At 35.2% G+C, this 14,642-nt stretch overlaps 1 protein-coding gene across 6 annotated transcripts in view; it reads right to left on the bottom strand.

Annotated features, from left to right (window-relative positions):
• LOC122328902 (sushi, von Willebrand factor type A, EGF and pentraxin domain-containing protein 1-like) overlaps positions 1 to 14,642 on the bottom strand; it is a 502,117-nt gene that overhangs the window by 205,326 nt on the left and 282,149 nt on the right. The window lies entirely within an intron of this gene.

Here is a 14,642-nt window from a genome sequence, read left to right on the forward strand (position 1 = left end):
TATATATATATATATATATATATATATATATATATATATATATATATATATACATACACATACACACACACACACACAACACACACATATATATATATATATATATATATATATATATATATATATATATATATATATATATATATATATATATATATATATATACATATAGATATAGATATAGATATATCACTTCAACATGCAAAGGTAAAGCTTTGAGGTTGAGCCTTGGCATACTGCCCTCTCCGCACTGGCCTGGGTTTAAACTGAATTGGCAATATAATTCAACCAGCACTAAAAGCTCCACTCTCCTTAACACCTTTCAGTGGAGTCATTGGTCAGAGCAGACAGCACTAGTCCTTTGGCCAGAAAAGACATGTTTATAACAACCCGACTGAGTGCATCGTCACAAAGAAACAAAGCCTTTCCTGGTGAGAGATTATGCTTCAAATACAGCACTGGAGAATTGGATTACTGTAGTGTCAAGGTGAATAAAAACTTTGCTATTACTTTCACCTTAATAAATGCATTCATGAGTTTTGAGTCGATTCTCCCGGTTAGACATTTACTGTCATTGCTAACAAGAAAGAAAAGCTAATTTAAAAAAAAAAAGTCAGTATGCTCTTTTGATAAATGTGTTAGGATGAACGAATAGTAAAAATCTAATTAAATGCAAAGAAACAAACCCTGAAAAATTAAGTTAAATACATTTTTAAATAGCTCTTTTCATTTTGCAAATTATTCCAAAGCAACTGTACAAACAATAGTACATTACAATCCCCAGCAGCAAGCCAAAGGCAATAGTAGAGGTAGAAACCTCCTTAAGATGTTTATAGGAAGAAATCTCAGCTGGAATTAATTTTTAGACAAATTTAGACAAGAATAGAGTAATTTATAGAAAACATCGGCCAAAGACAAATGTGTATTTTGTTGTCGCAATGGGGGACCTCTTTTAAACCGCATTTCTGATTAATGGCTATAGATTTACACCTAATTCAACCACTATGTAAGTCACATACGAAGATGCTGTCATTTTAATTTGGCTGATAGCATTTGAAGGGCTCAGATGCAAAAGATTCTAAAAGCCTTTGTCAAAAATAAGATAATGATACAGAGTGAGTGCTCTCACACTTAGTATATGTTCATCAAGTACTTTCACTTCAAACGTGCTAAATGTCAACCTCACCATATTCAGAGGTACCAGTACTTACATTAAAGAAAAACATCAGACTTTTTAGAGGCCTTTGCATATGAACTCTTCGTTTACAAACAACATTTAGTTGTTTGAAACCAATATCATAAACCACTGGCCAAAGTCAAACGTACCATACATTTGGTGACGTATGTCTCTACAATCTGTCATCTGGGAACATGAACACTGACACACACAGACAGACACACAACGCCTTTCAAACTTCAACTGCAGTGTGTGGCCTGATTGTCTGCCATTCGACACACTATATGCTGCTTTTCAAAGCCAAATCCTTTTCATCTCTTCCATTCACTCATTCTCCATCTCTCCCTTTCATTCTCATCCATTTCTTTTTCCTTCTATTCAAAAGACTCTAAGATATTGTAATTTCACAGAGATTTGGCTGACCCTGGCAGCCTTTAGGGAGGCGAGAGCCAATGTTCTATGGCGGATATTGAATTTAGACGTGTGGAGCTCCACAGACTGTGAGGGGGAAAATAGCTCCCCACATCTCATTAGGCACCGCGATCCGGATCCAAACACTGAGCTGATAGAGCCAGTGAACGCATCAGCACCCTATCACCATGCAACGAAAGGTTTCCTTTTTACATTCAGGTATCTGGATCATCTTACAAGCAAAATGTGAGAATAGAGAAAAACACTTACAGAACTGAATGATATTCTTTACTGTAATAAAATATTTGGACAGAATATAAACTATAAATGGACACGTCTACATTTATTCTCCGTGGCCATTGAAACTTCTGAGGCAGTGCAATGTATGAAAATCAAAAATAACCATATTTTAAAGACAGTTACTCACCTAGTTGCTTATTATGATGCTTTTAACTTGCTTATTGACTGTTTATTGTTAGAAAGCACATATGGTAACATTTTATATTATCTGCATACTATGAATCATTAGTTAAGCATTAATAAATAGTCAATTCATCCTTTATAAAGCAGTGGTACAACATTAATAGACATTAGTAAGCAGTTTATAAATACAGCTATAAATGTTTTGTTCTTGTGCATATCTGTACTGTTCAATAATTGTATTTTCATATTTTATTAACACTGAATTTAGCATTTCTGAATTATTATGTTGTATAATATTTTTAAATATCTCCAAACCAGTTATTTAGGAGTTGTCAGTGGTTCATAAGATCATTTAGAAAGTGCAAGTAAATGATTAACAAACTATTTAAATGTACAATTATACATTTTATTTTATTTTATTATACATATGTACATTTATACAATTTATTAATTGCCAGCTATCTATTTTTGTGAGCTCATCTAAAGTGAGAACTATTTATACCTTATATATTTATACCTTAATATTTTAAAGTTCTGTATCCCAGTGTTGTCTTTGTTTACCGTTTTCTGTTTGGAAGATAACTGAGCCTTTAAATCGCCTTTATAATAGATATGCTTTTAAATCAAGATCAAGGCATTTATAGCTGCATTTATAAACAGCTGTATTTATAACATCTATAATGGATGAACTGACCATAAACTTAATAATATTTAACTGATGCTTCATAGCAAAAGCATACAATTTAGACATAATTCAAAGTTTAAAACGCATACAAAGCGTTACGTATTCTGTGTTAAAAAAGCGCAAGATATTAGCGCATTTTTATCGTTTTTGTCAACATGCAGTTTAGATTTAGACTGCTTTACCTACCTACCCTCAAACCAAAACCTATCCTTTTTTATAGAAAATATGCAATATGTTACTCGCTGAAAATATTATCCAGATTAATTTCTCCATCCTCTCTCCGTGAACTCCCAAAGACGCGTGCACATCATTCGAGAACACCCGAACAGAAACACTGCTTGTCGTGAACTGTGACTTAACGCAGGCGAGAGCCAATGAGCGCTCGAGTATCCTGCCGTAAAGGTGTCGTTTGAATTTGTAACGAAAGTGCGTCAGTAAGGTGCGGGTTTTACCGTTTACGGTCACTAGAAAACGCCTTGTCTGGCCCATGGCACTTAAGTTAAACATTAAATGACAAGTAAAGATTAAACTATTGCAGAAAGGTTGTTTATTTTAAAGGTTTAAAATGAAGTCTTGTTTAACATTATAAAGGCCTACTTTTGGAAGCGAGCTGTCAGCAGAAATCACAGAACAGAATGACATGTTATCAGTTCATATTAAGTAAACATGTTAATATTGCAGTTGCGCATAACAAAAATAATACAGTTAATGCCACGATTTCAATATGCATAAGGGTCTATTTTCAAGTCAATACGTCAGTTTTGTATGTTTTGTAAAACAACATTTTATCTAAAATGCATACGAATTTTCTTAACATCACGTTGCACATGGTAATGCCTAATTTTGTATGACCCTCTTAACTTAACAACTATGTTACTAACTATTAACTATTAGGAGTTGGTTCAGGGAAAACTCATTTCTTAGTGAATATATTTTCTAGTGTCACCAATACAATAAGTTATGATCAAGATCGTAACATGAAAAAGATTCCTATGGGTAAATATTATAGCAGACGTTATATCATTTCTATTAAACATTGTAATAACACCACCATAAAAATGATAAATGAAATCTGTTTAAAGAGCAAATTATATTTATGAGCCCTTTGATTTGTTTGATTGATGTTGTTTAAAATATTACTGAGGCCTGTTTTGGATTGCGTTTAAAAGACACAAAAGAATGTCTACGTTAAATCTATCTATTACTGAAATCATTTCATCATTTGCCAGTGTAATTGCACTTTTTTCTCCAAGGCCCATTTATCCCTTAAAAGCACAACAATGTTAATGACACTAAAATTGGAATTCAGTTCCCATCTGTAGTTTATCCTCAAAAGCCTAAGACACTGTGCACATAAGCAGTTGAATTATTGCGAACCTTACTGTTGTGAAATCTAATTCATTTTCACATTAACATTTCAAACTGTAATTAATCTACAGATTATACAACTAAAACCCCAAAGTGTATCTTTAAATAGTCTTGATTCAGACAGATTGCTTTGTGTTCGTGTGCGAAAGTTTGAAACTGCATCAAGTCAGACATGCTTTTTTCCCAACAGTATGTGAGTATTTCACTCTATTATGTTGTTTTATAAAAGCCTATATTGCAAAAGATTGCCTTGATAAATAGATGTATTGTGATAGATGTTTGTACTGAGTTTAGTGCACTATCCATGGTATAAATAGGCTCTTGGGCAGATATGAACGCTGTAACCTGTAATATGTGATTCCTTTGAGTCGTGATGTGAAAGAGTAGAACAGTTCAGTCCACTTACGCACACGGCTGTGACTTCAAATGACATGGTTTATTACATTAGCCTCTTTGAAGCTGCTAATGTGTCATTTTGACATGATAATAGCTGGCAGATATGACATTGCTTGAGCAGCTATTAGTTTCATTGTGCCGCAGGTATTTTGCGTCTAATAGTAGTAGCAGTTTATTTGTGGCGCACTGTTTGAATGCGTCTTTTTGTTCTAACCTATCCGTGCAATCATCTCCCTGTCAGCCGGTCCTACACACACTTGTGATTTAAATACCATTTCCTGCCAGTCGAATCGAATTGAATGGAAAATCACATTAAGCTTGGTGTCTAGCTTCACACATACACAATCTTTTGAATGTCAGTTTCTTTTCTGGTCAATACGCACACTGCCACCATCACATCTCACTTACTCCTTACTACAATACATCATGGAGGTTGTCAGGATTAAAAAAACAAAAAAAAAAAAAAAAACTTATTTTTTCCACTCTGCTAGTCAGCGACATTTACAAAACGACCAGGCCGAATGGCCCATTCAATAGCGTTATTTATTGAGATCAATCAAGCTCATTTAAGCTTCACTCAGAGCCACAAAACTCATTTAACTTTCCTTTGGTTCCCTGAATGTCAAAGTGAACAACAACCATGCCTCCCTGTTTGCTGCTTTGCTCATGGTCTAAAAGACTTTTAAAAGCGTTTAAGGGATTAAACGTCTTGGCATTCAGACAGTGCCGATGAAGAACGTCAAACACGCTTTGAAGAATATAAATATGATCTGTGATTTTTTCAATCTCCTGATGAAACGCCCCCATAAATGCGCATCGACAGACCCATATTTTTTTCAGCTGTAATGAATTTTGTGGGTAATTTACGAGCCTATCGTAAATTTTTGCATCTGCCATTGTTTATTGTTCTAATTAAGTAATGATTCAGGCTCGTTTTATCCATTTGACTTTTCTGTCTTGACTAGCTAGCAAACTTCTTCAAAGCCTGTCGCTTATTTTCTTTGAAAGTTACAGTGCGCTGAAATGCTTTCTTCCTAGGCGGCAAAACAAAGGCAACCGAAACATTCCAGTTCATCATTTTAGTCCGGTAGAATTAATTAATTTGCAAATGGTATTTTCCCCTAATTAAATACTTTATCTCTTCTTTCTGCCCCTGACACACATATGTCCTTCTTCTACGTTTCCAGATGGAAGAAGAAAGGCAAGATGTTGACAGCCTTGAGGCTGGAATTGCTTTCATTTTTAAGACATGCTCAGAACTCTCGATCTGAAAGTATTCAGCTTGCCCATTTACTGATGAAGAAATACAAAAAGGCTATGACGGCTTTAGAATATTTAATATTTGCATCAACATAAAGACTGCATCCATGCATGCATAACTCCCCGTATAGTATAGACACACACAAAAAAAACATATAACATATTTATTTGATTTGCAAATGTCACTTTTGAAGTAGTTTTACTGTGATTTGTTTGTTTGCTTGCTTGTTTTATTGATATGCTTGAAAATCACTTCAGAAAGGTACAAGTCAGCTGGCTTTGTTTCAGCAATTAATAATTTTGTGTTCAGAATATCTCAGAGGCTCCTATTTGAGGAAATAATTCAATGGTACTCAGGGACAATCCTTTCAGCCCCAAAGGTAAGACACACAGCCCTTGAATATCTGGAAACTGCTGCACACAGGTGCAAAAGAGGATGACAAATATGTCCTTGGCAATGCCCTCATCGAGTCCAGAATGCTACACTAATTACGTGTCAAACCATAAGACTGACAACTCTATTAGCCTGTTTCTGAATGCGCTTCTGTATGCAGTTGTCTTATACAGACGAATAGACTGATTATAAATGTTTGTCAAATATATATATGCATGATTCAAGTCTTCTGCTCACTTTAAAACATCTGCAGGGACACACAATCATCTTCCCGTGCATTTTGGGAATCGATGATGGTTACTCACACAGCAGCACAGTAGTTCTTACGGTTCCTTGGTTCTCACGGGGTTAGCAGCTGGGACAAGTAAGTTCAAGGGTGCATATTGCATTTCTGTATGTAACATTTTACTTTTTATGTTTTCAGAGGCATTGCCAATACCTTTGAGCAAAGAGCCAGACGATTACTGCAGAGCTACACAAACACCAGTTTAAACAGGGTTTTAATTAGGCTTCTCTTTATTCAACCTCTTCATTCCAATAATGGTCCTTGAGGGATACCATTAAATTGACTTTTAATGTGTGTGTTTAAAAGAGCAACGCTGAGTAAATCTTTTATGAAAAGCTCTGCACTGGTCTGCCTGAGAACGAGATAGTGACAGATATTGAGTAAAACAGATATTTTAAACGCTCAGCTGCGTAACTGATTCATTACCCTATTTCACATCACATATTATAATCACAGTTATTAGTATTACTTAGAGGCTTTTATAACTGCTGATTTCATCTGATGTGTAGAAATAATGGCATCTGAAATGAGAACAAATCCTAAGAGCTTTGGTTTGGCACGAGGACACTGAGGACATTGAAACCTATCAACCTCTTAAGAAACCAATCAGCGTCCATGAAGACAGTTCAAACAATAGTGATAACCAAGCACATTAAAATTTAACACAGTAATTGAAAGAGGAAAAGCAATAACATGACCACAGAATTGGATGTTTGACGCTACAATACAATCTAATACAGCCACTCTCAAAGGCACTGGCATGAAAAAAAGTCCTTATCAGTCAGAATAGTCTCTATTGTTTGCACAGGGATATTGAAGGCAACTAAATAATATATACTTCACAGAAAATAATTACTTTTGCAGTTCAGGCTATTTTGTTTAAAAAGAATTTAACAAATTATTTAATGAAACACTTCCACTTATTTAAATAAACACTTCTTGCCCGTTGTTAACAAATAAAACATTTACTACAATATCTTTTGGGCAACCTATAAAATTAGCGGTCTGTGTTAATTAACATGTTTTCAATTCCCATCAGAGAACAACGTGACATATAAATAGGATAAATGAGGGTACAGCGACAGTACAAGGCTTAGGCGCTGACATTGTTTTGGTGGTTACTGACACTCCTGCAGGACCAACTCATTTCCTTCTTTTTCAGCTCTGCTGGCAGTAATTGATATTTACTCTGAGCTGATGAGTGACCATTAGTGTTACATTGATTAGAGGGGATAGACATGTGAAGATCACATAATGAGACAGTCAGACAGAAAAAATACTATTTGTCTATGACAGGATAACACTGGAAATATGTAAGCATTCAGACGCACAGTAGACTATAAGAGACATAATCCTGAATATTAACGTTTCAAGTTAATAATTAAACAAAAAGGAAGAGTTTTCTCCGCTTTTCATTTAGCAGGTATTGGATTTTAATTTTAAGGAAGATTTACGATTAGGTTTTCTAATCCTTTTGGGAGCTGCCATGATTAGCTTGGTAATTAACTCTTTGATGCTGTTTCTGCCTTGAGATAGAGCTAGTGCCTGCCTAATGCACTTTGTCGATTTAGTTATCCGGTTGTTGTGATGACACACGCGTCGTAATCCTTTAATCCTTAAAATATTCATTCTTCCCCCAGTTCTAATTAAACACTAATATTTGGATTAATTGGAGGTTGTCTGGGTCTCTGTGGAGATAAAAAAAAAAACAGAGCTGTGTGGGGCCTGAAGCTAAATATGTGCGGACAGATCTTTAAGCGACAACAAAAATGATTAAATTGCGGGTTCTGCGAACTGTGATGTGCTCGCTGGCAACATTATTCCTAGAAGGATCGGTCATTGTCCTGTAATGCACTCATGGTTATTGGTTGAATGGTAAATAACACATTACATAAAGAATATTGAGTTTACTAGAAAGAAAATATGATAGTGAAGTCTTATTTTCATATTCTGTCATAGAGAGATGCAGGCATACAATTTCATGCTGTCACAAAATGTGAAAGGTGAGAGATGTTTATTGTATCTGTCAATTTCAGCTTGCCATTGGATTCCGATTTCCGTCAAATATGCATTGGCTTGGAATGAGAGCATAAAATAAATAAGACACATTCTACATTCATGAGAAGAGCCACTGTCATCGTCTGATGGAGCAGAATATAAAATTTACAGCAAAAACATTCATCTGCGTATATTTCTCATATTTTCACTGAAGGGTGTGTGTGTTGAGTTTGAACACCTTGTCTAGGCTGAACACACTACTTGTTCCTGATGTAATTTAAAGGCTGTTACATCCAAACAAATGAAAAATACACAGAGGATTGCGTGTTTATGTCTTATAAAGAGAGAGGCAGATGGCCACAACAAAACAAATCTCCAATGAGCAGGAAACATTACAGTTTTAACACTGCCACATTAAAACGGTTCTTGGTGGTGCATGTGCCTGTATTTTAAACTGTCTTTGATAAGTTGCATTATAATTTGATATCTAACACATAGCAAAGAGACGGGTCCATTTTGTCTATATGGAGCTTGGCTCGTGATGGATGGCTGGTTGATATAATTGGTTTCAAAACTCCACTGACCATTCACACGCATGAAAGAGTCAGTGGGGGTATTTTCATGTTTTTGTCGAGGTGTATCTGTGACAGAGATTCTCTAGGGGGCTGGAGTCACACCAAAGACTTGTCAGTAAAGTTCTTGGAGCATCAGCTCTCCTGCACTCCTCACCTGCTGCTGCTGGTTACTTAGAAGAGCTTTCCTGTGGAGAGGAGAGATGGAGCAAATCCTCCTGTCAGAGCTTCGATGTTTGACACAGTTTCGTTTCAGAGTGCAACACAGAGCACAAACAGCCTTGTACACCGGGAGGAGGGGAAACTTTTGAGGTTTCGCTCATTTAGACAAAAATTCTGCCAAACGCTTTGAAATTTGGCCTCAACCCTCTTTCACATGTCAGCATAGGATGCATATTAATAGATGAAACTGTAAACCAAATAAAACATAAATTAAAAAATAGCTTAGATTTAAAATCGTTTTAAACTTTAAACTGTTCTACAAATTTGATTTAAATGCAGGTAGAGACACGTCACCAATATGCATACTAGAAAACTATATAGAAGACATGGTATGCGAAAAAAGTAGCATGTCTGAATTTATAATGTCTGTCAAATTCAGTATATGAGTATTTATTAAACAGCAAGCTAAAAAGTAACTAAACATCTTGAGATTCTGAAGTTAGCGTCCAACAGACAACTGATGAGTATGTCACGTGACAATAGCCAGGTTTTCAATTTCTGTGAAAAATATTTAGTGCTTCAAAAGTTTTTACCAATATAGGTGACGGAAATGCTATTTATCATAAAAAATTCTTGTGTCGACACATTGTTTTCGTTTAACTTTAGTGCAGAATTTCTATATCGATACTTCAAACGGCACACAAATTTGTCTGGAAACACATTTTGCCAAAATAAAATGGGCTTTAATGCAAATAAATGTAGTGGTTATGAGAGAAAAAAATTAACATTCCTATATCCAATACAATCTAATAAAAGCTAATCAGAAAAAATTATAATAATGGGCTACAACTGCGCCTGCTTATGAATAGCCTATTGCCTGATGATGAAGAACTAAATATCTATAAACAAACTACAAAAACATAAAAACTTTTGTATGTTACAATTTAATAATGACAAAAACAAATTTCAAATGTTGAAAAACAGGCTACTAGCATAGCCTATAATTTGCGCAATAGGTGAAATTATGTATGGAATTTTTTTGTGTGCGATACACCAAAACTTTAGCGACAGTTTTTTTAACGTTGACATCATAATGTAACACCATTTTACTGGTAAAAGGCCAGTTGGATGAAATCAGGCAGTAAGATTTACGGAAATTCTCTTTGTTGATAACAAAATATCGTGAAAAACTGACAAATGACAAATGGATGTTTGAACTACATTAGTAGACTATTACACACGTTCATGATATTTTCATGGATGTTAAGTAATTAAGAAGAACTCACTCAGGAAATATGCCATTTTGGATGCAGTCACTGTATTATGAATCATTCGCTCAACTGATTTGTTTCACATTCATTAATAAAACAACACTTTCTGAGTGAGTCATTAAATCATTCACTCAACAAATTTGTTTGAATGGATTTATTCAGTAACAAAACCAGAATTTCAGAATCGATGATTAAATCGATAATTTAATTTGTTAAAAATGCAGATTCATTAAGAATTAACATAATATTTGTATTTAAATTAAATTAAAAATCAAAACGTAACTTGCAATACTGTGTCTAAAATGTTGCCATGCTTGCAGTTTTAAAACGTATTGATTGTAACTTGTCCTTATTTGCCAATGTACAGAAAAACATTTTTTTTCCCCTTTGTGTCATTCAGCTTTCTGTGCTGCCATTTTCAAGGAGAGACGAGAAAAGTCTTGGTCCAAACCCCACTAAACGTCCTTAATACCAGCATCATGACTAATGCTAAAAATCTCTTATTTCTTTGTGTTTCTCAGCTCTCCTCCCATTTCCTTCCGCCAGGTGCCTCTTTTTAAGTGCGGCTTTGAGGGGAAGTCTTTACAGGATTAGTGTTCTCTTTTCGAGCAGCCTGACACTTGCTGAGCAATTTCCTGAATCTCTGCGTTGAGAATGTTCTAGAAAGTTCACAGTGCTGACTGCAGGATTACGCAGAGACTTGTTCCAGCCAGGAGCCAGGCAACAGGTAAGCCATTCAAGAGCAGCGCCGCACTGACAGTGGAAATGTCACCGGAAAGCAGGTGCAATATTTTTAGCACCGTGAATATTTTAAAGCGCGTTCAAACGATGCAAAACAAAGGGTTTGTCAAGCATTACAGCTGTGCTTTGTATCTGTAGAAATGATTTCATTCTCAAGCTGTTCTCGACGAAAGAAAAAAAGACAATGGCAAACTTTGATTGCAGCAACACTTTCTAGAAGCTGCCTAATGCATGTATTTAGCGCAGGAATAACCCTTATGAATTGCTTTAATGCAATTGAACCTATAGTAAGGGAATAGTACTCCCTCTACTGTGAGTGAAATGATCCACGTAGCAATTATTTTCATTTTAACGGCAAGGTCAAATCATTGTGAACATTTAAAACTATAATTACATAACAAATTACATCACTCAGTTCTCCCTGAAACGTATGACTCTATTTTCAAAAGATGAATGGCAGAACAACCTCCTTTTTTCATAAAGTCTCTTGCCTTCTAAGACTGTCATAACATATCCCCCTAACCATCAATCCAAGAAAATGTATATTCAAAAGGGATGAAGAGCATATCTGATTTTTTTTAAAGAAGGCCACAGTACCTCATTTTAAGAGGCTATTTTAAATAGCCCTTGGTGATTGGAGCACTAGCCATTCTTTTCGTTCACAGAAGCAATAACTTAGCCACATTTATTATGCTGACAAGTCTCCTTTGCACAACTGTTTCTCCAATACAGAAACACAACGTTCTGAATAAGTACACGAGTAATACAATGCACATGAGGCCACGCAGACATGTTTTTCTCTGTTGAACATGACTCCAGTGCATCAATTAATGTCTTGTGAAGTGAAAAGCTGTTTGTTTGTGAGAAACCAATCCATCAAGGCATTTTGACTTTAAAACGTTGCTTTCAGACAAAATACCTGTCTATAATCTATACAGAATTCTTTCTCCAATGGAAATGTTCATTCTCTGTTGTCCTCACACATCGAAAATTTTGTTCAAAACATTTTTAATGATAGATTTGTTTATTACAATCAAGCCGCTTTTTGCTTCGCTAGATGTTAATCGATGAACTTCAGTCCACAAAGTTTTTATCATTCTGACGGCACCCATTCACTTCAGGGGATCCATTAATGAGCAAGTGATGTAATGGCAAATTTCTCCAACTTATTTACATCTCGAATGCCCTGAGGGTGAGTACATTTTCAGCAGATTGTCACCTCTTCCTTTAAACTGATTAGAAATCAACAAGTAAGATCTGCTTGTTTTGTCATTTAAAGCTAGCACATTTCAGCAGATATAGACACAATGAGTTTCATTTACATTCAGAGAAGATGCCCTTGTCGTGTCCCGAATATTTTAAGCATGCACATTTGCAATTCACTGACATGAAACAAAGTGAATATTGAGTAAATAGTTAGGCACGATAATTTGAAAAATGATTAGCGTAAGTGACGGGCGGAATATAAAAACTGACAATTTTAAAAATGCATAAACGGCCAGAGAAGTGTGATCTACCAGCTACATATCAAAGTCAGCAGTGGGCCAAATATTATCCAGTGATAGATGAATATACTGTACACTCAAGTGCTAAACTGGAAGACCATGCCAAGCCTTTGACACAGAAATAATAATAATTTTAAAAGATTTCATGACCACTTAGTGCTGCTTTACATGATTATGGTATTAAACATGCTCTGCCCTCTCACGTCAATCCTCCCTAATTCCAGTCCCCTGTAAAAGAAGCCTCAATTAATTATACAGTCTTAGTTGGCCTGAGTAAAGTTGAAAACATGAATTATTCATGTGTAATTTCTTGAAACACCACGTGTGTGTGTGTGTGTGTGAGAGAGAGAGAGAGAGAGAGAGAGAGAGAGAGAATGGATATAGTTTGAAGGGCTAACTCAGTGTTGCAAGACCAACTCTGTCATCTGTCGAGGCTTCATTCAGTCTGATTCTGTAACCTCGCTTTGTTCCCCTTTCACAGCTTTCATCCTCTTCTCTGACATTTCTCAGCTTTGCCCTTTTCAGTTTCTTCATTTTTCAAACTTTTCCTTGCCATCATTTGTTACCTCTTTTCCTCCTTTACTATAATATCTGTAACCTGTCCTTTTAGTTTTATTAGATACATTGCAAGTGAAAGAGAATTAGGGCACCGAGAGTCCAAAAAGTGCTCAAACTTATTGTTCTTGGTGTGAATTAAATGGATTGTCTGCTCAAAAAGGAAATTTCTGGTTTTATTTATTTACTCTCATACTGTTCCACATTATGGTAGCTTATATTGACAATAAAACTAAATAAAATGGGTCCATAATACTTTTATAACAATAGTACATAGTTGTGTACTATATGTTCAGTTTAATCTGTGAATATTCATTTTTAGAACAGTTTTTGAGAAGGTGAACAAACTCAATAAACCAAATGCCTTTTAAATGTTCAAACTGTGAAAACTTTTTAAATACAAAAGAAATGCAGCTCTTATTGATTAAAACCCTCAAAGAAACCAACATCTGCTGAACAGCAATCAAATAAGAGTGTATTATTCATTTCAATGGCTATACAACAAAATAAAGTATCTGAAGGTCCAGCAAAAAAAATGATGATTGACTGAGTTGTTTGAGGATGAATCACCCAGAGTTCACAATCCTTGAGCAAAAAAAATACCCCAGAGTGAAAATAGCCACACTGAAAGGTTGAGATGACAAAAGAAGGAAACAACTCACAATGACTGCATATGAATATGAGTGAAAGGCAAACATCCTCAAAACAGTGAATGATGAACAGGAGTATCAAAGACGCTGGGTGAAAGAAGTGCTGAAACCTGCCTCCTCTAATCACATTCACTTCATCGGAGTCTTACAGTCATTACAGTGTCATTGTTAGCAACAGTAACTTGCATTAGCATTGCTTCCTAATGCCGTTCTTCCCCTTGGATGTTGTTTGTCATTTATTTATTTGTTTGCATGTTTGTTTTTGTTTATTTTTCCCTGGAAATATTGTGTTGTGGCATCTCATTTGCATATTCCTCCTGAATGTGTGCCACTTTGCCCACAGCTATGTGTTGTGCAAATGTATCAAATTTTAATATTCTCGTCGCTGAGGGGTCTGTGCGTTATGAGAGTAAAGATATGGCAGCAGATTTCCAGAGGAATACATTTCCACAGACATTTCCACATTTCTATGTTTTAAAAATAGAGCCTAGTGCCCTCTACATATTTCAGATATATATTGCATGCTTGGAAAATGTCTTTTTAAAATATAAATATGACCATATAATGTTTCAAAAGTAATGTGTTTAAAAAAATTATGTAAAAATAATGCACTGCATTATTTTTACTATACACACACACATATTTCCCCCCTTCCTATCCCTTTGCCATTTTTTGGTAGTTTTATGCATACTATAAAATATTGAATAAAACTGAAAAACATTAATTCAAATATTTTCTGAATATAAGTATGTATATGTACAGTACAGTAAAACACTATATATATTAGT

The sequence above is a fragment of the Puntigrus tetrazona genome, chromosome 23 (genome assembly GCF_018831695.1).
Source record: "Puntigrus tetrazona isolate hp1 chromosome 23, ASM1883169v1, whole genome shotgun sequence".
Classification (NCBI taxonomy): domain Eukaryota; kingdom Metazoa; phylum Chordata; class Actinopteri; order Cypriniformes; family Cyprinidae; genus Puntigrus; species Puntigrus tetrazona.